We start from the raw sequence: 26,122 nt of genomic DNA on the forward strand, positions 1-26,122 counted from the left end.
TATCCAATAAGGAGTTAACATCCAAAATTGGTAAAGAACTCATACAAAAAAACCCAAACAACCTGATTTAAAAACTGGCAGAGGAGCTGAGTAGACATTTTCCCAAAGAAGACATAGAGATAGCCAACAGGTACAAGAAAAGATGTTCAACATCAATAATTATAGGCAAATGAAAGTCAAAACCAAAACCACAATGAGATATCTCACACCTGTCAGAATGGCTGTTATCAAAAAGACCACAGATAACAAGTGTTGGTGAGGATGTGGAGAGAAGGGAAATCTTGTGCACTGTTGGTGGGAATTTAATTGGTGCAGCCACTGTGGTAAACGTCATAGAGATTCCTTAAAAAATTAAGAATGGAACCATCATATGATCCATGTATTCCAATTCTGGGTATTTATCTGAAGAATACCTAAACACAAATTCAAAAAGGTAAATATATACCCGTATGTTCTTTGCAGCATTATTTACAATAGCCAAGATAGGGAAACAACCTAAGTGCTGAATCAATGGATAAATGGTTAAGATGTTGTATACACATACACATACACACACAACCACACTGGAATACTACTCAGCTATAAAAAAAATAAGATTTTGCCATTTGCAACAACATGGATGGACCTTGACAGTATTATGTTAAGTGGAATAAGTCAGATGGAGAATGTCAAATACTGTATAATTTCACTCATATGTGGAATATAAAAAAATACCAAGCAAGACAAAAACAAATGTTTAGATACAGAGAATAGAGGAGTGGTAAAGGGGGGTGGGAGGAGTGTGAAATGGGTAAAGGGCACCAACTGTACATTGATGGATGGAAACTAAACTTTTATTGGGTAGCATGCTTCAGTGTGTACAGAAGTCAAAATATAATGCTGTACACCTGAAACATATAATGTTATAAGTCAGTGTTACCTCAATAAAAAATCAGTTGGCCATAAAAAATAAAATGAAATATACCAAAGAACTGAAATCTAAGAAAATTCTGTCTTTGACAGTTTTAAAGTATTTTTAGTTGTATAATACTCAAGTATAAAATTTTAAGAAGTTCATTGAATTGTGGTGCTTAGGTTGTTTGTTTACTATATTTCAGAATCCTTATTTTATTTATAGTTCTAAGAAGTCTGAAAGTCCTACTGTTTATTTCCCCTCCCTTGAAGCACTGAGGTTGAAAGATTTTTCAAGTTGCTTTCTTTTAACTGTTGGTAGAATAAGGAGTGGGTATATTTAGCAAGTTCCATTTCTAGAAATAGTGGATTAAGTTATTTTAAACCAAAGGTCTTGTTCAGAACAAGTAGAAAAACTGAACAAAACGTAAAAAATAGATTTCTTTAAGGCATTGAGAACTACCAAAGCAGGAAGGATTTATAGCGTCAAGATCAAGGGAGAAGGAAAACCATCCCAGCGAGCATTAGGGCTGCTTTAAGGCAAGAAGCATGACTTTAGAGTTAGGGGGAATATTTCATAATGAGAAAAGACTCAATTCTCCTAGCAATCCTAAGCATGTGTACGACTAGTAATATGGCTTAAGATATAGTAAAGACAAAATTGAAAAAAATTAAAATAAGTACATAAATATGTCATTAGCATGGGATATTTTAACACATCTTTCCTTGTAATTAATAGAACAGACAAAAATAACTGAGTATATAGAAGATATGACCAACAGAGTAAGTCCACAGTGGTACTTCGGCTTTGCAGTAGATCAAATAGCTCACCGTGTCTTCTTAGGAAGCTGCTGTCAACTTGAAAGTGTACATGTGCTTTTTCCTTCTTCCCTGCCTCCTGCCTCACTTTTTTTTTTAATTTAATATTTTTTTTCACTTACTTTTGCTGTCTTGGGTTCCACTACACAGGACTGTCACATATTGGCTCTGTTTCATAGGAAACTTAAATTAAGAAAGCATATTATCCTTTAATAACAATGTTTATTTGAAAAACAACAGGGTTGCTTCAACACCTTGCTAAGCAATGATAGATAGATACTCCAGATGTTAAGCTCTCTCTGTAGGTGATACGGAGATGAGAATATTAACAGAGATAGGTACTGAGCAATACTTGAACTATGGCAAGAGCATGAAACTTTACCAATATTGGAGGGGAGGGGACAGTGTTAAAAAAAAAAAATCAGTGTTCCTAACATCAGTGCCACACTGAAAGGCCAAGAGTACCATTCTCATCCCAAAGAACGAACACAAAATAGAAGACATATGTGAAGAGTAATCTGTGGAGTCAAGAGTAATTGAGCAATTAGGAGTATTTAGCAAAAACTGTTTTGGGAAAAATTTAGTGAATCTCCAAGGACATAAAATACCTATTAATTTCAGGGTAAAGTATCTTATAATGTACTATAATTAAGAGAATTTCTGAAAATTGAAGCCAGATGTTTGATACAAATCGTAAAATATCACATTTTCCCCGCAAACCAAATTCAATAAAGCATTTTCATGTAAATTAATTTGGGAGAGTAGATTTTATAGCAGACAGGTGCCTGAAGACTTAGCATATGGTCCACAGTGTAGCTCTGGGAAAACACTAAATTCTAATCTGCTCTCTTCCTTAGGTGAAGAAGTGTCTTTTCTAAACAATTTGATGCCTTAATTTCTGAATTTATTTATACTCTTGTCTTAAATGAGTATGTACATTTCTGAAGTTCTTTGAAAATGTAATCCAAAAGAATGCCTACAGTACTTCTCTTGGTGATTCTCAGATACTTGAATTGACCCTCAGTTCAGCCTATTTATTGTTCCAGGGTGGCTTTTCCTATATCACAGAGCATTTCTCTCTAAAGCCCATATTCATCCCAAACTCTGTATATCCCAAAATACACAAACCACGTCCTACACTTAATGAATCCCCATTACACACACTATCATGTCCAAATCCTTTCTTCTAAAAAACAAGAGTTATCTTTCCAGGTTCATTTCATAGTGATCCCTTCCATACACCCTGTGCTTAAGTTGAGCAGTGTTATTGAATATTCCCTAAAAATGATCTGTATTTTTCACTTCTTTGTCTTTTTTCACATTGTTCCTTTTGCCTGATGATGCTGCTACTTGTTGACCCTCATGATATTTTTTGAAGTTCTGTTTTATCACTTCTTCCTAATACTTTGCCTGAAGCCCTAAAGAAAATGCCTTTTCTGTATTCCCATTTTATTGTATTGCTATTATTGGTGAACCATTTTTATTCCTCTGCTAGATTAAAAGCCCCTTTCAGTCATTTAGAATACTTTATTTCTCTTATTCTCTTATAGTACATAGAACAAAACTTATTAATTCATGAAAATGAACATCTGGGTTTCATAAACTAACAAGTAATATATTACATATTTTTATTTTACATATATTTAAAGCTATTTTGGGAAATAAGCAGACTTTCCTATTTTAATGAGGAAAGGTTTTGTCAGGAACTTGCTGAACAATCGTAACTTAAGCATTTAATGAAGTATTACCTTAATGCCTAATTCTATTATTGAAATATCATAAATGTCCACTAATAAATGTGCATTTTAACCTGACAGCTGTCAACTAAAAAGCAGCTGTATATCATGGTAAAGAAGGATGCTGATAATGCTGAGAGCTTAAGAATAAGGACAAATATCATTTTGATATTTTAAAAACCTAGTTATGGAAATGGAGACTAAGAAATGAATTGTTTTGAGTGTTTTAATATATAACATTCTTAACCACTTTAGTTGAAATTCTCAAAATAAGCATGAACTTTTCTAAAAGGTAAAATTTGATCAAATGAACTCATTTTATGGTGCATCTCTGAGAACTTGATAGCTATAGTTTCTTAATGAACTTACAACTTGCTTTGCTTCAGAAATTCTTTGACGTGAAACTGCCACATGCATTGAATAATCTCCATTGCTGAGTGGAGTAAAGGCAGAGACCTCACCTTCAGCCACATTTTAAAAATTCATTTCCTTTTTTTTCCTCTTTTACATTTTATCAGTCACTACATAGATAAGCACATAAGATTTGCAACCAAGTAAGTAATAGTGATAATAATAAACCTTACATCTGTAAGAGTTATTTTTACCTTTCAGTCTGTTATCTAGACCATCTCACTAACATAACGTTGGCGTGAAAGTCTAGTTAGGATTATGCTCGATGGAGTTCACCGAGTCAATGAAGTTGTGTTGGCATGACTCATTTGAGCTACTCTTAAGACTGCTAAGAAAGACATTATCTCATTTCACCATAACATTTAGTTTTTTAATCCAACTGGTATTTACTGAATCAGGGTCTATATTATGTTACGTGGTATCCAAAGAATTTTTTCTTTTTTCTGAAGTTGATGATTGAACTAGAAATCCATTATGATTACAGAGGAATAACAGAAAAGAAGGGTTGTAATATTGAAACTGTTGCCATGAATTCATTCTGGTTCTCAGAAAACTGTAGACATGCTGTTCAACCAACATTCTCACCTCAAGTTTAAACAAGTTGTCGCTCTTATAGAAGAAAAGAACTTTTGTGTCTTGGTGGTAATAATATTCACTGCTCTGTATTAAGTGTTAAAAAGTAGTTTCTGAAGAAGTAGATATCAATTCACAGATAGAAGTGTCTGAAAGGTAATCATTGCTTAATGTGTCGTTGACTACACCACCAAGCTGAAGTGGGCTTGTATTAACTCAGCATGCAGATCCAATACTTCAACAAATTTTGAGACTTGAAGCCATTCTCTCTCTTGACCACCAGAGTGGAAACTGCTGCTTTTCCAATCATTACAGCATGAATGATGGTTATATTTTGCTGAAAAATCCATTTGTCAACATGCACTCTTTGGTATGACGCCTCTGCCCAGGAAGACAATCGCAAAACTTGCTATAGTGTTGTTTTCTGGCATAGTGAACACTTTTGTGGAAGATACCTGGGAAAAAAATTTATCAGAGCAGCAGGTGTCCTTCTGCCTGGTTAGAAGAGACTGATAGGACTTAGACACGGCTAAAATCTAGCTGCGTGTGCATTTCTCATTCTCATAAAAGAATGTGCAACATCCAAATGTATTTACAAACAAATCAGTCAGTTGTTTTGTTGTATTATAATTACTGCTGTCTTCAAAAGAGGCTTTTAAAATTTATAATTAAAATAAAGGTTTTTCCTTTTTTGATAAAAATTCAAATACCAAGATGAAGCATTTAACAATGTTTAGAGATTGTTGGTTAATGATGAAAATTAGTTGAATTACCAGAAACTCGGTGTGTCTTCTACACACTATAGAAATACAGTTTCTGAACAGGGTTTGGGAAGTACATTTTATGCCACCTATTAGTTCTACTCCAAGTTTATTAGGACTTCTTGTATTCTCTTTCAAAGGATATGATTCATTCTTTAATACGTCGTCATCTTTCCCTAACCATATATCTATGACTCGTCCCGGAATTAAAAAAAAAATTGAACTGTTCAAGCCCACTCTACCTGGAAGAGAGGAAAGGCTACTTTAGTCACTATTTTCTTTGAAATACATTTTTCTTTACATCTTGTATTTCAGTTTCTCACTATTGATTTCTTTTCCTCTGCTTCCAAAAATTGACAGAATCTATGGATTTTGTTCAGCATGTTCTGCCACACCTCCTGGTAGGAAAGAACACACTTCACTGGCTTTTTTCGGTTTGACTGTTGTCACAAATAACTATGCAGTCATAATTAGTGCTTGATTTCTTGTCTTTAGATAAAGTACTTGAAAGATACAAGAAGAAACAGGCAAGGTTTTGGCTTAACTTAGTAACAACTCCCTTTATAACTTTTGAAAATGTCTGATTTTCTGTTGTAAACCTAAAATTGCATTACTGTTTGTGGGAGCAGAGAGTTTGGATTGTTTACAATAGCTTTTCAGTCAAGATGATCATATCCAAATTGTTTCTTGGGTCCCAAAGACCACTCCCATACTTCATGATACTATAGAGGGACGCAGGACTCAGCATGTTGTATTTATGGCTTAGATTTCACAGTCACATATTAAAAATATACAAGATTAATGAGGGGAAAAGACATAATAAGAATCTGGATAAATCTAGTCTTACCAGCTAGGGAATGTCAGAAAAGCCATATCCCAGGTGCCAGCCGAGGGCCAAATGTGCAAGCAAGTCTTTCTAAGGATGAAAGCCTCAGAGTTGCTTTGTTCTCTTTTCTGCACACAGGTGTGTGGTGCATACTTTGTTCCAAATTTTTTTATGATATAAAGATTTTGTTTTTAATTCTACCCTCCATGTTTTCTTTTTCTTTCTTTATCTTCCTTTCCCAGTGACTGCACACACTCACACTCATAATTTTTTTTTCTCTTTCAAAGTGTGTGTGTGTTGCTAGATTGCTTGCTCCAAGAAGGAAGAAACTTTTTTATCTCCAGCAAAGTTATATTTGTTAATTGATGCATCAAGGGAGACCACACACAATTGGATGATGATTTGGGGGGAAGTTCTAAGAAAATTGCAGGTCTCTTTTGATCAAATATTTTCAGGAAGAAGGGACAATTCAGTGATTTTTTTTACTGCTATATTGATTTTACATTTATTATATTTTGCACGAAACATTTTATATAGGGGGCTGGAGGAAAGAAACGGGTACAGTTACCACTGGGGAGAAAAGTAGTCACACTTTAGTGAGGGGCAGAGCGTGCTTGGTGTCCTGTGGTTGCACAATGTCTGTTTTTGTCTCTTCAGGCTCGATGTTGGAGTGTTCTCATTTTTGTCTTGTCCTATTGTGCTCAAGGAGAGTCCTCATCATATGTTACTGTTTTGTAAAATTTCTTATTAGCAGAAAACTGTTAAAACATCCGCTTGTCCTGTTGTCATAAAATACCTATTAGAATGCTTTGTATACAGTTTGTAATTTATAGTAGTTGATTCACCATTTCCTGGCCCCACTGTCAGTGACAAGGACAAACATTGCATCAACAACTCTACCTAGCCATAATCATTCTGGTAGAGTTTCTCCTTTTCTGAGGTCAAATGTTAGAGATGTCTGAAGTACAGCCCTACCTTTTCTCAAAAGGAATGATAATCAGATGTTACTGCAGAATTTAAGGAATCTGAGTACTTACCTGTCCCTCTGTGTTCCTCAAGTGAACACTGGAGCGAGATAATCTACAGCGAAGGAGGCTCAGTGCTGGTTAGTCAAGTGTAAATACAGAGTATGAGTGAGTACACATCGCTGCTTTATGAGCTCAGCGATGATGGTCTCAGCTATCGAGAGTTCATGGGATTGAGAGAGAGACAAGCCTTCCATTGGTTACGGTTAATCAAACCTTCCTGTTAGACTTGACTCAATTTCCGTGTAAACAGGGTTGAGTCTTAAAACTTTCTACATAACCAATCCCTATTCTGGCCCTGAAGACCCTTTGTCCCTGAGTTTCTCTCTTTCTCCCTTTTATTTCCTCCTTCCTTTCTCTTCGTAGTCCATTGGAAATTTTAATTAACATTTTGCCTTCATTGGCCACACCAAGTTGAAACTTCTCTTGGTGTTCTTTCTGGGTCATTCTCAGTTTAGGCTGAGCATTCGCACTTTTATTATATATAATTAATCCATAAAAATAGGACTGTGTTCCTTGTGTAGCTTTAAACACTTTAATAAATATAATCATGCTTTTACATACTGGTGTGGATCTTGATTTTTCACTTTACATTATGCTTTTGATACCTACCTACTTGAATATATTTACACTTAATTATTTTACCTCCTGTGCCATAGTAAAGGGTATGTTAACTTCTAGATATATAATCTGAACGTCTCTAGTCCTCACTCTAGGGTCAGTCTTGACTGTTCAAATCTAACCCTCCCTCAGTGACTGCACGTGGTCCGGCCCTCTCCCGAAGTTTATATAAGGATTTCCAATAATGCTTCCACCCAACTAATTGTCAACTATCACAGGAATTCATGAGCTTTCAGTGACTTCTGTAAAAGATATTTGCTGATGTACTCCAAGAAAAATTATGCTTGAGTGAAGCAAATTAGCTCCAATTCTTAAAAAAAAATCTTGTTTGACAGACTTTTATGAAACTGTTCACTTTTTTTTTTTTCTGAGTTCAGCTGGAAGGAGGAGTCTGTCACTAGAATTAAAAATAACTCTGTCCTTAGAATTCCATAATGGTTAAGAAAGTTCAATAGAATAAAACTGTTTAAAGATCATAATGCTACAGCTACAAAAGGACTTAGGTATAAAATATTTGGAAGATGAGTTCTTTTTTATCTGCTTTCATTGTGTCTAATCATATAAAACAAGAATTTGGAGATTAATAAGGTATAAAATGTTACACTGACATTGTAGTTCTTAATATGTATTCCGAAATTTAAAACTGCTGGAAAATACACATTCTCATTTTGTGATATATTAGATGACCTCTTTTTAGTGGCTTCTTTTCCACCATCCACACAAGCTGAATGACATGCTTTCTTTTCTTTGTCCTTTTTTTCATCGCTTCTTTCAGGTATTGTGGCATGTTTTGTTGGCAAAGGATGTCATAACTTTTGTTCTCTCTAAAGGAAGTATCTTCACTTTTGTCATAGGGCTGAAAAAAAAGTTTTATTTTTTTTTTTAAAATATAATCTGGTCTATGGGCAGGTGGTGTGCTGAGCTTTAAACAGCTTGATGAATGATTTGGCTCTGCGTAGCAGTGTCAAATAATGTATCTCAGTTGGCAGTCTCAATGAAACAGAATAAGGCAGCCAGTTTTCCATTATATATTAGAATCCTTGTGCCTACTCGACTTCCAGCTGTGCATGCTAGCATAAATCCTGTCCTTGCTCTCCTTCTGCCAGTAATTCACCCAGGGCTGCCCATTCAAGTCTGTTTACCTAACGATTGCATTCACCATCAGGAGCCACTCCTGTAACTGCAGCAGATGTATGTTCTTTACTTGCTGATCTACTAAGTCGTATTATTCTAATCAACCTATTTTCTGGGAATAATAATGAAGGATGGAGGGAGTTATTGCCTTTTAAAACCCTCTCTTATGAAGGGAATAGATAGTTTAATCTTAAGAAACTGGTGAATTTGCACTTACACTTCAATAAGTATAACAATAATACTAAATACAGCAATATTGATATCAACCTTTTCACCATATTTTCTCTAGAATTATGCTTTAATTTTTCTTGATAAACAAATAGGGCAAAATCCACTCATCTAAAGGAGCAATTATATTATTTAAGGTGCAGAGAACTTCTTCATGACACAATATTTGCCTTTTAATTTTACCCTGTAGACCACAGTGAGATGTTTAAAGAGAAGAATTTAGTTTTTATTGCATACTGTTTAATTCATGAAGACATTCTTAGGAGATAATGGAGGATGTACTGGAATGAAGACGTGAACAGTATTGCATCAATGTTTAGATTGATCACTTGATATATTGTTTAATTCAATAAATCCAAAATGTTATTAAAATTATTATTTCTTTAATACAGCAACTGTGCAATGTTAAATTATTCATGTGCTTTGTATTTTATTTCTGTTGTTTAGCACTTACCTATGGAATAAAATCCTAATGCTTTTGCACACTGGCTCATTGTGATCTAGCCGTTACCTGCCCTCATTCACTTTCTGTTCCTTCCATGTCTTCTCCGTCCAGCTGGCTGTGAGCTAGTCCCCTTCCACACTGTCCTATCTCAGATCTGTAGCCTTTTGTACATGTTGCTCCCTGTTTCGAGAATGCCCAGCTCTTCCTTGTAAATCTTCGTTCTTTCAGATTGGCTTTTCAAAGAGAAGACATACAGATTTAATGACAAAAAGAATTAGAAATTCTCGAACTATTTTTCAAGAAATAAAGGGGAGAGAATAATAAAATGAGTCCTCATGTACAGATCACCTCATTTGGTAATTATCAACTTATGTCCAATCTTTTTTTCTCCATATTAGTGCATCCTGTTCCATCATTTTTGGAGAAAACCCCAGATAGCACCTAAGTTCATCTATAAATATTTTAATGTGTATTTTTAAAACAATGAGGGCTATTTATAACGTAACTCCAATACCATAATTCTTTAGTATCATTGAATGTAAATGACGAAGTTTTTCTCTGACTTTATTTTTCTTCTTTTCAAATTGATTGTTCAAATTAGGATCCAAATAAGATCTCGGTATTGCAATTGGTTGATTTGACTCTTAGTTTTATTGATTCTCTCTTCATCTCTCTCTCTTTTTGTTAATGTTTATTTGTGGAAGGAACTGGGTCATTTGACTTGTAGAGTTTTTACAGTCTGTATTTTATTTTTTGAACTCCCATTGTTTTGTATATTCCTCTATGTGTTAATTCTACAAGCATGATCAGATTCAGGTTTTTTTTTTAAAGAATGTGTCACTGGTGATGTGTGCTTTCATTTGTAGGTACGTAATATCTAGTGTTTTTTTTTAAAGTGATGTTAGCAGTCACTGATGACCTCTGCCCACATTCGTTACTTAGGAGTTGCAAAATAGTAATTTTGAAATTCTATTCTTTCATTTTTAGCTAGAATACTTCAATAAAGAGAAATGTTTCCTCATCAACTAACTGGTAAATTTTAGGGTCCATTTGTACAGAAAAGGAAGGGTATATGTGTGATTCTTTCCCTTTACATCCTACTTTTTAAAATAAAGCTTTCCTGGCACTAGGTTCTACGTAATTTTCTAGTTCACCAGCATTTTCCAGGAGTTGCCAAGGAGTTGCTGCTGCTGCTGTTGCTATAAACTCGTGAGTAACAACATATAACTGTCCCTTCTTGGCCAGTTGACTGAGTCCTTTTTCCTTGTGTTTTGTTATGACAGAATGTTCCAGTATTATCTTGCGCATGTCCTGCTCCAGACCTGGAATCAGTCATTTTCCCAAGGAATTGTGGCTCTTTTGTGGGACACACTATTTAGAAACTGCGATGTGGTTGCTAGGGATTCTCATTGTTACTGGGTTGCTTACTGGTCCCTAGGTAGTACTGGTAGACAAAATTAGGAAGTAAGCAATTCTGTTTTCATAAGAGGTAATTTATTAGAGTTCTTATTGTCACTTTTGATTCAAATGCAGTATAACGTGGTTTCAACTTAAACCAATCAATCTTACCATCTTTATCGCTTTTTCATGCTAAAAAATGGTAGTTCTCAATATCAATACAATTGCTCACTTACTTTATTCTGCAGCACACTATAACTGCTTCATAATAGTAATACTAACACCACCACCAACACTATGATTTCTTAGAAGCCATTTATATATTTTTGCAGTTCTTTTTGTCCTAAGGCTGTATCTCGCTATGGATGTTTAGTCAAATTACTGCTTTTTAATGTCACTTGTTTTTTCTCTGTGTGGTTATTAGCACCAAATGGTTACAGTTCAACTCATTTGTTTTATGGTTGCTCTTTAGGAGTTGTTTTTAAAACACTTTTAAATTTTCTCTTATGATTGCATAGATTCTTGACAGTGTTCCAGAATATAATTCTATCGATTAAGGAACATTCAGAGAAATCTTACTCTATGTGCATCCTTTCTATTCTGTTCTCAATCTCTCTCTGTAGGTAACCATCTCTACAAATTATGTCCTATCTTTGTATGCTTTAATATAAACTACCTACCCACCCACCTACCCTCCATCGTTTCCTCTTCCTAGATAAGTCATAGCATTCCATGTACAGTTTGTTCTAACTTATCTTTTTAGATTTAAAAGTACATCTCCATAACAGTATGTAGAGAGAGTTTTTTCCCACTATTTTACATCTGCAGGGAGCTGCATTGCTTGGCTGTCCCCTGATTTATTCAACTAGTACACTGATGATGGATATTTTGGTATTTTTATTCTTTCGCTATTGTAGATAATGCTGTAGTGCGTAGCCTTGAATATAAATATTTTTAAATCTTTGCTTGTGTGTCTTTGATATAAATCCCTGGAGAGAAATTGCTGGGTCCAAAATTACCTTGTAATTTTACTAGGTAGTGCCAAATTTGCCACATCTCCTGGGAGAAGTATCACTTTGCATTCTTACCCAAATGTGGGAAGGGATAAATTGGGAGTTTGACATGTGCAGACATTAAGTACTATATATAAAATAGATGTACAACAAGTTTCTATTCTATAGTGCAGGAAACTATATTCAATATCTTGTAGTAACATAATGAAAAAGAATATGAAAAGGAATATATGTATATATATGCATGACTGAAACATTATGCTGTACACCAGAAACTGACACAACGTTGTAAACTGTACTTCAATTAAAAAAAATGTGACTGTGTCTGTTTCTCTATCAGCAGAATGTGTTGTCAAAATGTGGATTTTGCAAAACTGACAAGTGAAAAATTGCATCTCAATGTAGTTTTAATAGACTGAGGTATAATTACCTTCGGTTAAAAAGTACAGATCTTCAGGGTACCTTTGCATGAATTATGGTAAATGTATTCATGTGTGCAACCCACACCGATCTGTAGAATGTTGCCCTTGCTCTACAGAGTTCTCTGTGAATTTCTACTCAGTGCTCTGCTCCCCAGTGGTAACCAGTATTCTGACTTCTGTCACTAGATATTTGTTTTGCCCTTTCGTAGCTTCATATAAATGGGATCATACAACATGTACTCTCTTGTTCTGACTCCTTTTACTCAAAATAATATTTTTGTGATTCATCCATGTTACATGTGTGTCAGCTTTTTATTGTGGAGTAATATTTCATGGTATAAATATATCAGACTTGTTTATAATCCTGTCTAGTTGTTAAAGTTGTTTTAAAAGTTGTGCCAATAATAAGACGGCAGCTATTATTAACAAGGCTTCTTGGAGATACATTTTTGGGGGCAAATACCCAGGACTGGAAATGATAGAATCATAAGAGACAGAAATACTGAAGTTCACAAGAAACTATTGAAGTTTTTCAAAGTACTTGTACCAGTTTGCATTTCTACCAGCAATATGAGAGGTCCAGTTGCTCCACATCCTTTTCAATATTTGGTTGTAATCTTTTTAATTTTAGCCATTCTAGTGGGTATATGTCAATATTTCATTGTGATTTTATTTTGCCTTTCCCTGATGACTAAATTTTGAGAATCTTTGACTATTTTTACATTCTTTTCTGATGTGTGTTGCACCAGATCTTTTTGAGAGAAATGTTGCTTCTTTATGTATTCTGAATATCGGTCCTTTGTGTCTTTCCCCCTTTCCCTTCGCCCTCCTCTCCCTCATGTTCTCTCACACACACACAATAAAATATGTAAATATACTTCAGTTATTTTTTGACTGTTCATTGTCTTGTGTATTTTGATAAGCAAAGTTTTTGACTTGGAAATCTAGTTTTTAAAGTATTTTCTTTAAAGATTAGTGATTTTTGCATTATAAGAAAACAGCATAACTTCACATTGCTAAGGTTTTTTTTTTTTTTCTCGTACTTTCTCCTGTGATTTTTAGGAGCTTTTTGGTTATAGCTTTTATGTTTAACTGAAATCCTCTCAACTTAATTTTTGTGTATGGTTTGAGAAATTCAAGCCTTATATTTTTTTCCCACATAAATGTTCAACTAATAATGAACCATTTGATGAAAATATTCTTCAATGCCTATTAGGTTTCACTGCCAGTTTGTGGAAGAACAAAGTGGATTTATTTCTAGACTACTGTTACTTATTCATTTGTCTGACTTTATACTAATAGCACACTGCCTTCATTACTATGGTTTGATAATATGTCTTACAATTAGGTATTGTAAGGAATCTAATTTTGTTGTTTATAAACTTATTTTGGCTACTTCAGTTGTTTCATATTTCCATATATATTTTAGCATTGGCTTTTAATTTCTACAAGAAAGATTTCTGGGATTTAGATTGGTATAGCAATGAATATATAGATAAATTTGGAAGAATCAACTCATTTACAATTTTGTGTCTTCCTACCCATTAATGTGGTAGATCTCTCTCTTAGGTCTGGTTCTTCTCAGCAATATTTCATAGTGTTCAGGTTGGAGGTCTTGTATATTTTTGGTTATGTTTATTTCTTGATATATTCTGTCAATATGTATTATTAAATTTTAAAATTATTTAATTGTACATAGAAATACAATTGGTATTTTTTCTTTTTCTTGTCTGAGTCCCTGATATATTCACTTACTAGATTTAGGAGCTTTTTTCATAGATTCATTAAGGCTTTGTGTAAACACACTGAAAATGTCTGCAAATAAAGACAGTTTTATTTATTTCTTTAAAATTTGTATGCCTGCTGTTTGTTTTCTTTGTCTTACTGCATTGGCTAAGACCTCTATTAAAATATTGAATAGAAGTGGGGATAGTAGACATCTTTGCCTTGTTCCTGCTTTTAGGGGAAAGTGTTCATGCTCAGCGTTTCATCATGTATAATGTCAAGTAGGAGGGTTTTTTAGATACCCTTTATCAGATAGAGGCTTTCTTTTTTTTCTGTAAATAGTTTGCCTAGTTGTATTTTAATCACAAAAGAGCATGTATTAAATTTTGCTAAATCGTTTTTCTGCATTTACTGAGAAGATCATGTAAAATTGTTTTTCCTTTTATTAGTATGGTGAATTACATTGATTAATTTTTAAAATATTATCCAAATCTGCATTCCTGGATAAATTCCACATGTTGTGATGTATTGCCCTTTTTGTAAATTAATACATATTTATGCCAATATTTTGTTAAGGATTATCTTATATTCTTTTCAGATTTTGATGGTAGGGTTATTATGGGCTTATTTATTGAGTTGGGAATTGTTTCCCAGGGTGTGGTTATTTTTAGTACTAATGTTGAAAATACTTTAAATATTTATTGGCATATGTATTTTTCTATGGAGATTTTTTTCTTTTCTTTTCTTTTCTTTGCATGTCCTTGGCAAGTAGTTTTCCAAATAAAACTTTGATCTTTTGTATTATTGCATGGGTAAAATGAGTTGACAGGCAGTATTTATTTCTAGGCAGCTTGAGAATTTGATTTTTCCTTTTAACTTAAATTAGCATATATATTTTTGTGGTTTTGTCTCAGTGAACTGATTGAGTTCATTCATGTAAGGTAGATCTTTCAGAAGGCAGACAAGTTGAGTTTTGGAGACCCAAGGTGGGAATGTGATAACCTTCATAGTCTCTGCTGAAGATCAACTCAAGGTGACAGATTATCAATTTATAGGTATATACATTTTAATTTATAGCCTTCTTTATAGCATTTTTAGAAATAAATTGAAAAATTAAGTTCATGGGCACTATTATACAGGAATTTTTAAAACATTCATCAAAGAGAAGCTATTGAGCATCAGAGAAAAATTAGGAACTGAAAGCTGATCCGTGACAGAGGGATGTGGCATGGGGGTGGGGGATGAATGAATCTGGTTTCATATGGTCAAACGAGCATTTCATAAAAGTCTTTAAAATGTGGAGGAGAGATTGCAGCAGGGTGAGACTGAAGGCAGTTAAGAGGTCATAGTCGTTGTTCGGGGGAGATGATGAGAAACAGAACTCTTGCATTGGCAATGAGAATGGAGAGACATTTTGGACGGACATAGGACATACGTGGTAAAGTGACTTCAGGAGGGATGGCAGTATACTGTGAAACAGGAGTCAACTGGTAAGTTTTCAAATTGTTGACATCACTGTCTACTAGAATCTAGTCTGAGCAACAATGATCTCACAGTATAATTCATAAGAATAGAATTTTCTGAAATAAAAAAAAGGAAAAAGCTGAATACTTCAGACCCTTTTTGGAGATGACAATGGTCCTGTGGGTCCAGTGCCTCTGTCTGCTTCTAGTTGTGTATCCCTTCCATCAGATAAAAGTAGAATAAAAGAGGGATTTGAGTATTAAGATTATTTTTAAGGGAAATGAGTTGCATGCATTGTAGAGTAGGGGTAAGTACTTGAGCCCTCATAAGTGATTTCACTTTGTATAAACTCTTTCAAGATAATTGCTGTCAAAGTGACTTTTGAAGAGTGGAGTTTAAGGTTTTTTTTTTTCCTTTTTTTTTTTGAAAACTTAGTTTAAGTGAAAACAGGTTTTCCTGGGTACTGAAGTGTATTGGCATAAACGTATTTCCTGGCCATATGGATTGTAAAATAAGTTGGGGTGTTGAGAATTAAATGAGATAATTTATGCAAAGTCCCTAGCATAATGGGCACATAGTAGGCATTCCATAAATAGTGACTCTAGGACATAAATTCTGAAATCATTAACTTAAAATGCTGTAGTTACAAACATGAATATGGATGTAATTGTTCAGGAAGAGCACATGAGAAAAAGAAAATGATACAAATCCAGGAAAATCTGGCATCTTAGAACAGACAGTGAGAATCTGGCGAAAGAGGAGAAAGCAGTGGTCAGGGAGTTAGAAGGGGAACAAGAATAGGGCTGCGTCATGGGAGCCAAGGTTTTACGAAGGAAGGAGTGATCAGGCTGGGAGGTGCTCTGGAGCAGGACAAAAAGTGTAGAAATGAATTTGTCCACTTGGAAGGTCATCTGTGAGTTTAGCAAACCTGGATCCATCTGGCACTGGGAGAAAAAAAGGGAAAAATCAATTTGAGTTTTTCAGTTTCTCTTTGAGAGAAACCACATGAAGGGACTACACAGAGGAGAGACAAAGAAGTTGGTTGAATGGCTTTGTGATATTTTGAGAGAAGGAATACTTGGGTACCCCTTAAAACTCTCTGGTAGTAGATAACTGGTGACAGGAACTTGGCAGCTCAGTTGCCACAATCAAGCTTTAGGAGACATAAAGCTTCCTAATGAAAGAATCTCCTTGGGTAAATCATCACAAGCCAAGACAAAATCATAAACCTGCTGACTTTGAGCTGCTCAAGGGCAGAAGCACCATCTTATTCATCTGTGTATCAAGCAACTATCACAAGGCTTGTCACTTAGTTGAGTCTTAAAAAAAAAAAAAAGACTTAAAATTTAAAGTGGTTTGTTTTTGAAACTGGAACCAGAATTTTAACTTTATGGTTTATTCAAAAGAGAATATGTGTCAAATTTGGGACTAGGAAAAGAGTGTTGCATTCTTAATTCTTAGGACTGGAAAATAGATGAAAGGTGTTTCTTGATGAAAGTCATTGGCTGCATTTAAACTTTTGCTTTGCCTATTTAGGCTCTTTACTTCTTTTACTACAAAAGAGCTTTGCCTCTCACTAGGTTTTATGAGTAGAGAAAAAGAAGTAGCTATGTGAGCGAAAGCATAGTGCCTAACAGGGATAGGAATTAAAGTTAAAAAAAAATATGTATATACACACACACACACACACACACACCTAGTTTAAGTAAAAATATAAAAGTGAGAGACAAGAGAGTCAGGTCAGTTTTTAGAATGAAGCTACCCTATAACTACATGATTGTACTTAAAATTTTTCTTTATAGAAATGCAGATACCCTCTTCAGAAAAGTTTTAATACCTGATTAGTTCAAGTATATTTTGAAATTTAAAAAAATTTAACTACATTTATGTCAAAAAAATTATTCCTTTATAAGAAACTTCTACGCTCTTTTTCGAAATGATTCATTGACAAATTTATGTTCCTGCCAGCAGTGTGAGAATTCCAATTGCTCCACATCTTCACTAACATTTGATATGGTTGGGTTTTAAGATTTTAAAGACATTTTAGCCATTCTAATTGGATGATGTTTTAATGTAAATTTCCCTAATGACCGATGATACTAGGCATATTTTCATGGGCTTATTTGCCATCTCTATCACCTCTTTGATGAAGTATCTGTTAAAACTTTTGTGTGTTTTTTAATTAAATTGGAGGTTTAACAAAATACTTTTGAGAGTTCTTCAGAGATTTCTTACACCAATCTGTGATCAGATGATTTGAAAATATTTTCTCCCAGTCTGTGGCTTCTCTTTTAATTCTTTCAACTAGTTGCTTTGAAGAGATGTTCAGGTTGAATTTATCAATTTTTAATTTTATGTATATTTTAGTGTCATGTCTAGGTTAAACATGTGTACTATATGATCCAGCCATTTGAGTACTAGGTATTTATCCAAAAGAAATGAATGTGAATGTCCATTTAAAGAGGTACATGTGAATATTAATAGCAACTGTATTTGTAATAACCCCAAACTGTAAATAACTCAAGTGTCCATCAACCAGTGAATGGATAAACAAGTTATGATATATCCATACAATAAATTCTACTCAGCAATAAAAAAAGAAATGACTATTGCTAGATACTACAGTATGCATGTTCTCAAAATAATTCTGCTGAGTGAAAGAAGCCAGGCAAAAAGAGTGCATGATCTATTTCTATTTATATAAAATTCCAGAAAATGCATGTTGATATCTAATGAAAGAAGACATATTAGTGGCCATTTGGGGGAAAAGGAGGGCTGGTAGAAAGGGCATGAGCAACTTTTCAGGGTGAGGGATATGCTTATTATATTGATTATGGTGATAGCTTCGTATGTATATTTTTATGTCAAAACATATCAAATTGTACACTTTAAATGTGTGCATTTTATTGTACTTCAATGTGTACCTTACTAGTATTGTAGATAAAATAGCTTGCAAGAAAAAAAAGAAATCCAATCTTTGTTAATTATTCCTTAGAATTATCTGGGAGATGTAGCACTTAAAGTAACATTTTCTGGCCATCCACTTGAAGCTCTTCAGACCCATTGGAGTGGATATGACTCACCATTAACAATAAAGAGATAAAGAATAACCCATAGTAGGAAATAATGGCTGTTCCTAGTAATGAATAAACAGAAAGAGAACAAGTCAGCATCAAAGGGTGAAGAATGATTAATTTTAACTTACTACTTAAAAAATTAGAAAAAAAACAGAGGTTAATCAGAGATAGTAGATAGAAGTGTCTTATAACTATTACTAAATAGAAATTAGAATAATAGATGCAGATGATTAGGGAAGTACAGAAGAAAATATAAATATTTATGATATGAAATTAAATTTTGGAAAGAGTTTGCTTAATACTAGCTTAATAAAGGAAGAGTGGAGTTCAATGAGAAATGGATCATTAACTATAACAAAATGCTTGTAATATACAGAGACAGATTATTGATGACAATGACGATGTCAGTGGTAATGAATGCAAAAAGCAATTACACTTTTTATATATTATTTTTTCAAATTCTTAACTGCTCTTCTCTAGGCTGAATTTGTAGGGTTTTTCTATTAAAAAATTGTGTATGTCAAGGACTTCAGTACTGCAATGATACCATAATTACAAAATAATCATTAAAAGCTAGAAAGAACATAGAAAAGACACTATTAATGCAATGATTTTTTTCAGTGTTTAAATGATTTATAAAAAGTTTTTGAAAATTTATTATTTACTACACTTCTGGTTAACAAAATGTATTCATGAAACAACAAACTTTCGAATACTGATTTAGCCATCTTAGCAATGTAGAAATATTATGAATTATCAATAGGTTTTCTAAATTCTACTGTATTAGTTTCACAAAAATTAGTGCATGAATATTAAAAATTTATATTAATATTTTTAAATTTATACTTATCAAAAATGAAATGTAACTAATTTTAAATTAGTCGGTTTTTAAGCATTTTCATCTTATTATGAAAGTTAATACATGATCAATTTAAAGAATTTGAAAAAATAAAGAAGCACCAGAAATTAAATCTTACCTGCAATTTACCGTTTAAAGATAACCACTGTTAAAATTTTTGTATTTTCCTTTTAGTCTTTTTCCTTACTCATGATGTATAAGAATACTTAATAGGTAAATTTTGAACATGTTTTATTAGTTGCATTCTATGTATATACTTTTGTACATTATACTTTTCACTTAATATTATACTAAGTAACAACCTACTTCTCTTGGAAATATAATTGATACACTTTCTTTGGAGACAATTTTGTATATATGTCAAAAGCCTCAATATATTCATATTTGTCCACTTATAGGAATTTATTCCTCTGAAATTTAATGATGCTCATAAGTATTTATGTACAAGTTTATCACAGCATTATATAAAAACAAATGAAAAATAAAACTAAAATAACCCTAACAATTAGTAATCAGTTGCTTTATTCAGTCAAGAGACTACCATGAAGTTGTGAAACTTGTGTTTTTAAACAATAGGTAATATTCTGAGGAAGCGTTAGTATTAATAGACTTAAGAAATCAATCAATTTAATTATACTAAAGAAATAGAAATCTTAACATATTAAACAAGATATGTTAAATGTATACACAATATGATCTGTGTGGATGTGTGTGTATATTTGTATAATCTGAGTCTAGCTTTCAGAATGGAAGCTGCAGACAGTGGAGGAAGGTGGGGTCATTGTTTTCTAAAAGCACATGACTGCTATTCAAAGCCTGCTCTGCCTACCATCAGAGATGTTACCTGAGAGAGACAAAGTTCTAGCTGGCTATCCATTTGTCTCTCATATGGTAATTTCTAAGTGAGGGACTTGCTGGTGATATTTATCTTTTCCTCTATTATTTTTTTATCTTCCTAATATTGTATATGTAATTTTTTATAAGCAGAAAAAATGATTTTAAAACTTTATGTGTTAATAATTTGCATCTGTCATTAAAATCACTGAAACGATATTTTTATAGTTGCGTTACATTCCATTATATTGTTGTGATTTACTTTATAAATTCACTAGTGGTAATATTTAAATACTTTGTTACTGTTGCTGCTGTCTTTTAAATAATGCTCTCAAGATCATGTATGTGGGTAAAACATTGTCTTGGATTATTTCATTAGTCCCCCAATTTTTTTTTTTTATGAAGGAGCTCTGACTCCTAACCCTCAGTGAGGTAATATTTATTAGAGCATAGTTTTAATGAAGGAAAAGTCATAAAAATATTTAGCTGTATTTAAGCCTCTGACCACAATTTGAGTTAGCTGTATGAAGAGTATGCATTAGTGGTCATTTGAATGAGAGGTGGATGAAGAAAGTGCAAATTTGTGTGCCCTGCTGCTGGAGGGGTCAGCTCTGTTGTATCTGTAATGATGCCATTCTTCATTGGCTTAGAAGCTCTAGTTAAGCCTTTGGGGAAAAAAATTGTGATACGGCCTTGGGTTTTTTGGAAGCCTGTAGCAACAGAATAGCTAGCAAGAAAATTTACATTTAGGAGAGTCACATAAATGAGCAAAGCTTATAGTTATTTTAAATAGCTCAGTTAAGTGATTTTAGTTCTTATGGATTTGAAGAACGTAATGCCATCTTTATTGTGAAACCTTCAGTGTTTTCTAACTATATACGGTGAAGTTATACCAGAAAAAGCTACCACTAGATTATGTTAGTCAAAGTAAAGAGCAGATTTCTCTTGAAAAAGTAATGCCAATTTTTTGTGGTGTATTTTGGTATTTATTTAATTATTTCTAATGAGTCTGACCCCAGTGCTGGAATTGTGAATATAATGGGAAACTGGAAATTAATAAGTTTCAATTATAGAAAAAAACAGATAATATTTTCTTCTTTATGGGTTCTTCTCATTGTTAACAATTTTAGCACACATATTTAGATATATGCTTGCTGCTTCATTCCTGTCTTCCTGAAAATAATGGTAAATAGATTGCAACAGAGATTAGAGTTGCTTTTCAAAATCCATTCTCCCACAAAGGCTCCAGTTTGGCTGGTTACCTTGTCACCCATCTAGAAGTTGCTATTCACTGTTCTACCTTGTAATTAGGTTGTGGCCATGGGTCTGAGAGTTGGCAAGTGAGATATAATCAGAAATGCTATGTGTGTTCTAACAAGTCCCTTTAAAAGGCAGGGGTGGCATCTTTCTGTGTCTCTTTTTCCATCCACCTGGTTAGGATGAATGTAATGGCTGCAGGTCTAGTCATATTGGTTCTGAGCTTGAGCATGGAACGTGTGTGCAGTAGAGCAAAAAACCAAGAGCCTGGATCCACACTGCCATATCACCTCCACATAAATCTTGTCCTGTCTACCTTCAGGATAATTGCTAGATATAGAAATAAGCTTCTCTTGTGTTTAAACTGCTAATATTCCAAGTCTATTATCAGAACTAAAATAAATCTTCATTTTGCATAGGCCTAAGGTAAGCCTTTCTCTTTGTATGTTATGAGTGTTTTTAGGCACGTATTACTGATATCACTAGATATCTATAAAGTATCTCTATAAGAGCAGATGCCAAAAAAGAACATCACAGCTCTAGTATTTAACTTAGTATTACATTATTTGCATACAGCTTTTTTGATCTATCCATTTATATGACAAACATCTGAACATGGCCTAAAAATGACAGTTTTAGTTTGTCAATTATTACTGAATTGTGTATGAAACAGAATGCCTCCTTCATTCTGAGTTTCACTCATTCCAAAATGGAACCTGTATCAGGATGGCTGTATCAAAATACCTGATTCAAATTGGTCTTAAGAAAATACATGTGTTTGGAACCATGGACATAATGTTCCTACAATACTGGGCTTACAAAATACAGTGCAACTTGGCCTTCCTGAGTACTGAACTATGGCAGCCCATCACATCCTTTCTTTGCACTAGCAGAACCCCCTTTCCCTATGAGGAATCTATTCCATGTAGACGCTAGTGGGCTCAAGCTGGAAATGCCCAAACTTGTGCTTGGTTTGTATGATTGTTTTAGGGTAGAGCATGTTACTCAATCTGGGAAAATTAGAATACTCACCAAGACTTTTCTGCTCTTTTCTCTTAGGATTACAAGCTCTAGGCCATATAAACCTGAAGCATATAAATCTGGTGCTTGTTTTGCCCACCATGAGGAGAAATCTGGCCTGAATATGAAGCCAAGGCAGAGGAAGGTAAGCCTAGACATGAAGAGAAAGAAGTAGTTACAAGGTAATTTAGCACCTGGATCTGTATATACTTCCAAACTTTTAGATACATGGAAAAAAGATAGTTTCTTTTTTCACTTAGGTTGGTTTGACTTGACTTTCTATCACTTACTTGCAACTGATAATGAGTCTTGATTAATGAAGTTTCTTTCTTATAGAGCAATTATTGTACAAGGGGTATAGTAAGTGAAGTGGAGGAAGGCAGGTGTGCTTTGCTTAGCTGATAGATCTCTTAGATATTTTATAGTTGAATCTTCTGAGACCTCTATGTCTTTGTGTCTTGGGACTCAGACAGTTGTCCAGTTAGTTGGCTCTTTGTCACTGGGCCACTGAACATAACTAGCATAATGCGAGGGACTAAGTATTTAATTACATGAATTGTTATGATTCTATCCAGCTCAACAATTTGAAGAAGGCTATTCCATGATGATAACTAGATCAGCTGGTTTCACCATTGCCATGGAGGGCACCTATAGTGTTCACTAATTATTTTCATTGGACTGGAATCCTTTCACCCCCTTTTCTGGTAAAACATCTCATTTCTTCCTCTCTCTAGTCATTCAGGTAGGGAGGCCAATTCAGTACTCCACTGCCATGGTCAGGGATGGGAATGTACTTTAGACTTGATCCATCACAGTATCTCATTGCCCTGGATACAACAATTTTCTCAAAGCTGGGCATATTCAACCTCCGCTGGGCCAATCAGAGTCATTCCTTGATATTTTCTGTATGGATATAGGATGAGAGACTCTTCTTTGTATCTGTTAAAGAATTAAGCCAACATACATAAAATGGCAGAGCTGAGAAACAATAAAAAAAAATGCTGACTCTATCTTCTGAGTCAACAGGGTCGACATACGTGTGTGCTTCATGATTCTGAGTGCTAATGCACACAGTGTTTTAAGTTGCTGTGATTTGGGTATCTGTCCTTAATAAAATACACTGGTAGTTCAGTACTTGAATACTTAAGTATTGGGCCACAACAAACTTAGCAGTGTCAGTATGGGAGTGAGTGTGCGTATATGCATGTGTGAACACACTTTTGCATGTGTAAGTCTTATAAAAGGTGGATATCTCTGACAAATATTTTGGATGGAAAAGGAAGACTAATCTCTCTAAACTCTATATTCTAAACCGAGTTATGGAAGCTCTTTCACTTTATTGTAATTGCTTAAAAATATTAGTCTGTGTGTGTGGTTACTGACTTGAACCCTGAGAGGGGAAAAAGTTTGAAAATTCTACAGGCTTCTTGACATGATAATATGGGCTAAGCAAGCCAGGACATTTGCAAAGTGCTATGAATTTGCTAATGTTTCTTTTGCTGGTTAATTTTAAGGTCAAAGGCTTTGGTTATATTTTAATGAATCCTTGAAATTATGTTAGAATGGCTATGAAAATGGTACATGAGGGAAATAAATTGCTAACAATGCTGATGCCATTTTTTAAACTGAATTATAGTGGAATTTACATGCTGAAAATATCAGAGTGCAATAAAAAAGTCAAGTGATAAACTAAATCATAGGTAGAAGAAACTAATAACACTCTATCATAAGAAGCGGTTCCTATTTACAGGCACTCCAGGCATATCATGTGCTTACTTTGCAGCTTTGGAATGCTGGATCCTCAAGTGAGGTGTGTGTCAGGAGGGGGACAGGGCCAGAGCCCTGTCTGCCCTGTTGTGCCGTCTCTTCAGTCACATGTTAGGGAATGAAGAAGGTTCTTCATTCCCCAGCCTTCTACTCTTGACCTCAATATGGAACATATCCCCCCTTTCCTTCTTACTGTGGCTTCTTGCTCTGCCAGGGTAATGACCCTTACTGAAGGTGACCTGAGGAGCTGTAACTGCAGATGTGACGCCAGGTACTACCTTATTGCCTCCCAGCTGAAAGCCCTTTGCCTGTTCCGTGACACTGCAGTTGGACCCTCAGACTATTTTTGTTCAGCTGGTTTGAGTTAGGCTCTGCTAACAGGGGCCCCTGGAGGAAGATGGTGAACTTGAGGGAGGCTGAAAAGACTTTTCTGGTTTTTGTTATTTCTGTGTGAAGGCAAGCCCATTGACATCCAATGAGTCCTGGAAGTGCTAGGTGCTTGCCTGATTTTGTAGTGGTAAGTGGTCTCCAGAAGGTTCCTTCTTGATCAGAGCAGTGGGTGGCAGATTTCTTCAGTCCTTCATCATCTCCATGGAAGTCTATGTCTCATCCTCAGTGGGAATTTCCGTCTGTTTCCTCCGTTGTTGCCATTTATCTCAGCCCTAGATGTGTATTAATTTTCTGTGTAATGAATTTGCTGTGTAATGAATGACCTCATACCTAGCAACTTAACACACATTTATTATCTCACAATTTCTATGGGCTAGGAGTCCTGCCATGGTATGGTTGGATTGTCTGCTCTGGCTATTGCCAGGCTGCCACCAAGGGGTCAGCTGGGCTGTGGTCTTATCTGGAAACTCAACTTGGGAAGAATCACCTTCGAAACTCATTCAACTTTCTGGCAGAATTTGTTTCCTTGTGGTTTATGACTCAGGGCCCTAGTAGCTCATTGACTGCTGGCTGGAATCCACCCTCAGGTCCTAGAGGCCACCAACAGTGCTCTCCCACATGGCCCTTACCGTAAACAGCTCACACATGGCTGTTGGCTTCTTCAAGGCTGGCAGGGGACTCTTGCTTAAGTCTGCTAAGATGAAATACCATATATAGTAACCTAATCAAGAGAGTAATATCCCATTATGTTTTCCATCTGTTTTTGGTTAGAAGCAAGTCACAATTTTTACCTACACTCAGGAGATTATTAGAGAATGTTATGCATTGAGGTCACTTAGAATATGTCTCCACGGAGTGGTAGCTGTTTTGTGGTGCTGCTGCCTTTGAAACACATTAGAGTTCTTTTATCCCTTTTAGTAGTTAATTAACTTTGACCTACTTAATATTTCTTTTTTTTTTTTTGTATTTCATTTTATTTTTTTAAAATTTTATTTTATTGAGTTATAGTCAGTTTACAATGTTGTGTCAATTTCCAGGGTAGAGCACATTTTTTCAGTTACACATGAACACACACATATTCATTGTCACATTTTTTATCACTGTGAGCTACCACAAGATCTTGTGTATATTTCCCTGGGCTATACAGTATAATATTGTTTATCTATTCTATATATACCTGTCAGTATCTACAAATTTCAAACTCTCAGTCTGTCCTCTCTGACCCCTTCCCCCCGCCCCCCCCGGCAACCATAAGTTTGTATTCTATGCCTATGAGTCTGTTTCTGTTTTGTACTTAATATTTCTTTATATTACATTTTATTTGTTGAAATGACTGGTATGGGTTCTGTGTCATGGTGAGATGCTGAATGATACAGCTCTAACCTTGGTGTGTCCCCTGTGTTGCCTGCTCATTTAGTAGACTCCC

The 26,122-nt window shown here is 34.5% G+C and overlaps 1 long non-coding RNA gene across 1 annotated transcript in view; it reads left to right on the forward strand.

Annotated features, from left to right (window-relative positions):
• The first annotated feature begins 22,588 nt into the window (after window positions 1-22,588).
• LOC141577649 (uncharacterized) overlaps window positions 22,589-26,122 on the forward strand; it is a 486,124-nt gene continuing 482,590 nt past the window's right edge. Inside the window, exon 1 of the long non-coding RNA XR_012506884.1 lies at window positions 22,589-22,721. This is a non-coding gene — a long non-coding RNA (uncharacterized LOC141577649). The remainder of the gene's footprint in view (window positions 22,722-26,122) is intronic.

This window comes from Camelus bactrianus, chromosome 5, assembly GCF_048773025.1.
Source record: "Camelus bactrianus isolate YW-2024 breed Bactrian camel chromosome 5, ASM4877302v1, whole genome shotgun sequence".
In the NCBI taxonomy this organism is placed as follows: domain Eukaryota; kingdom Metazoa; phylum Chordata; class Mammalia; order Artiodactyla; family Camelidae; genus Camelus; species Camelus bactrianus.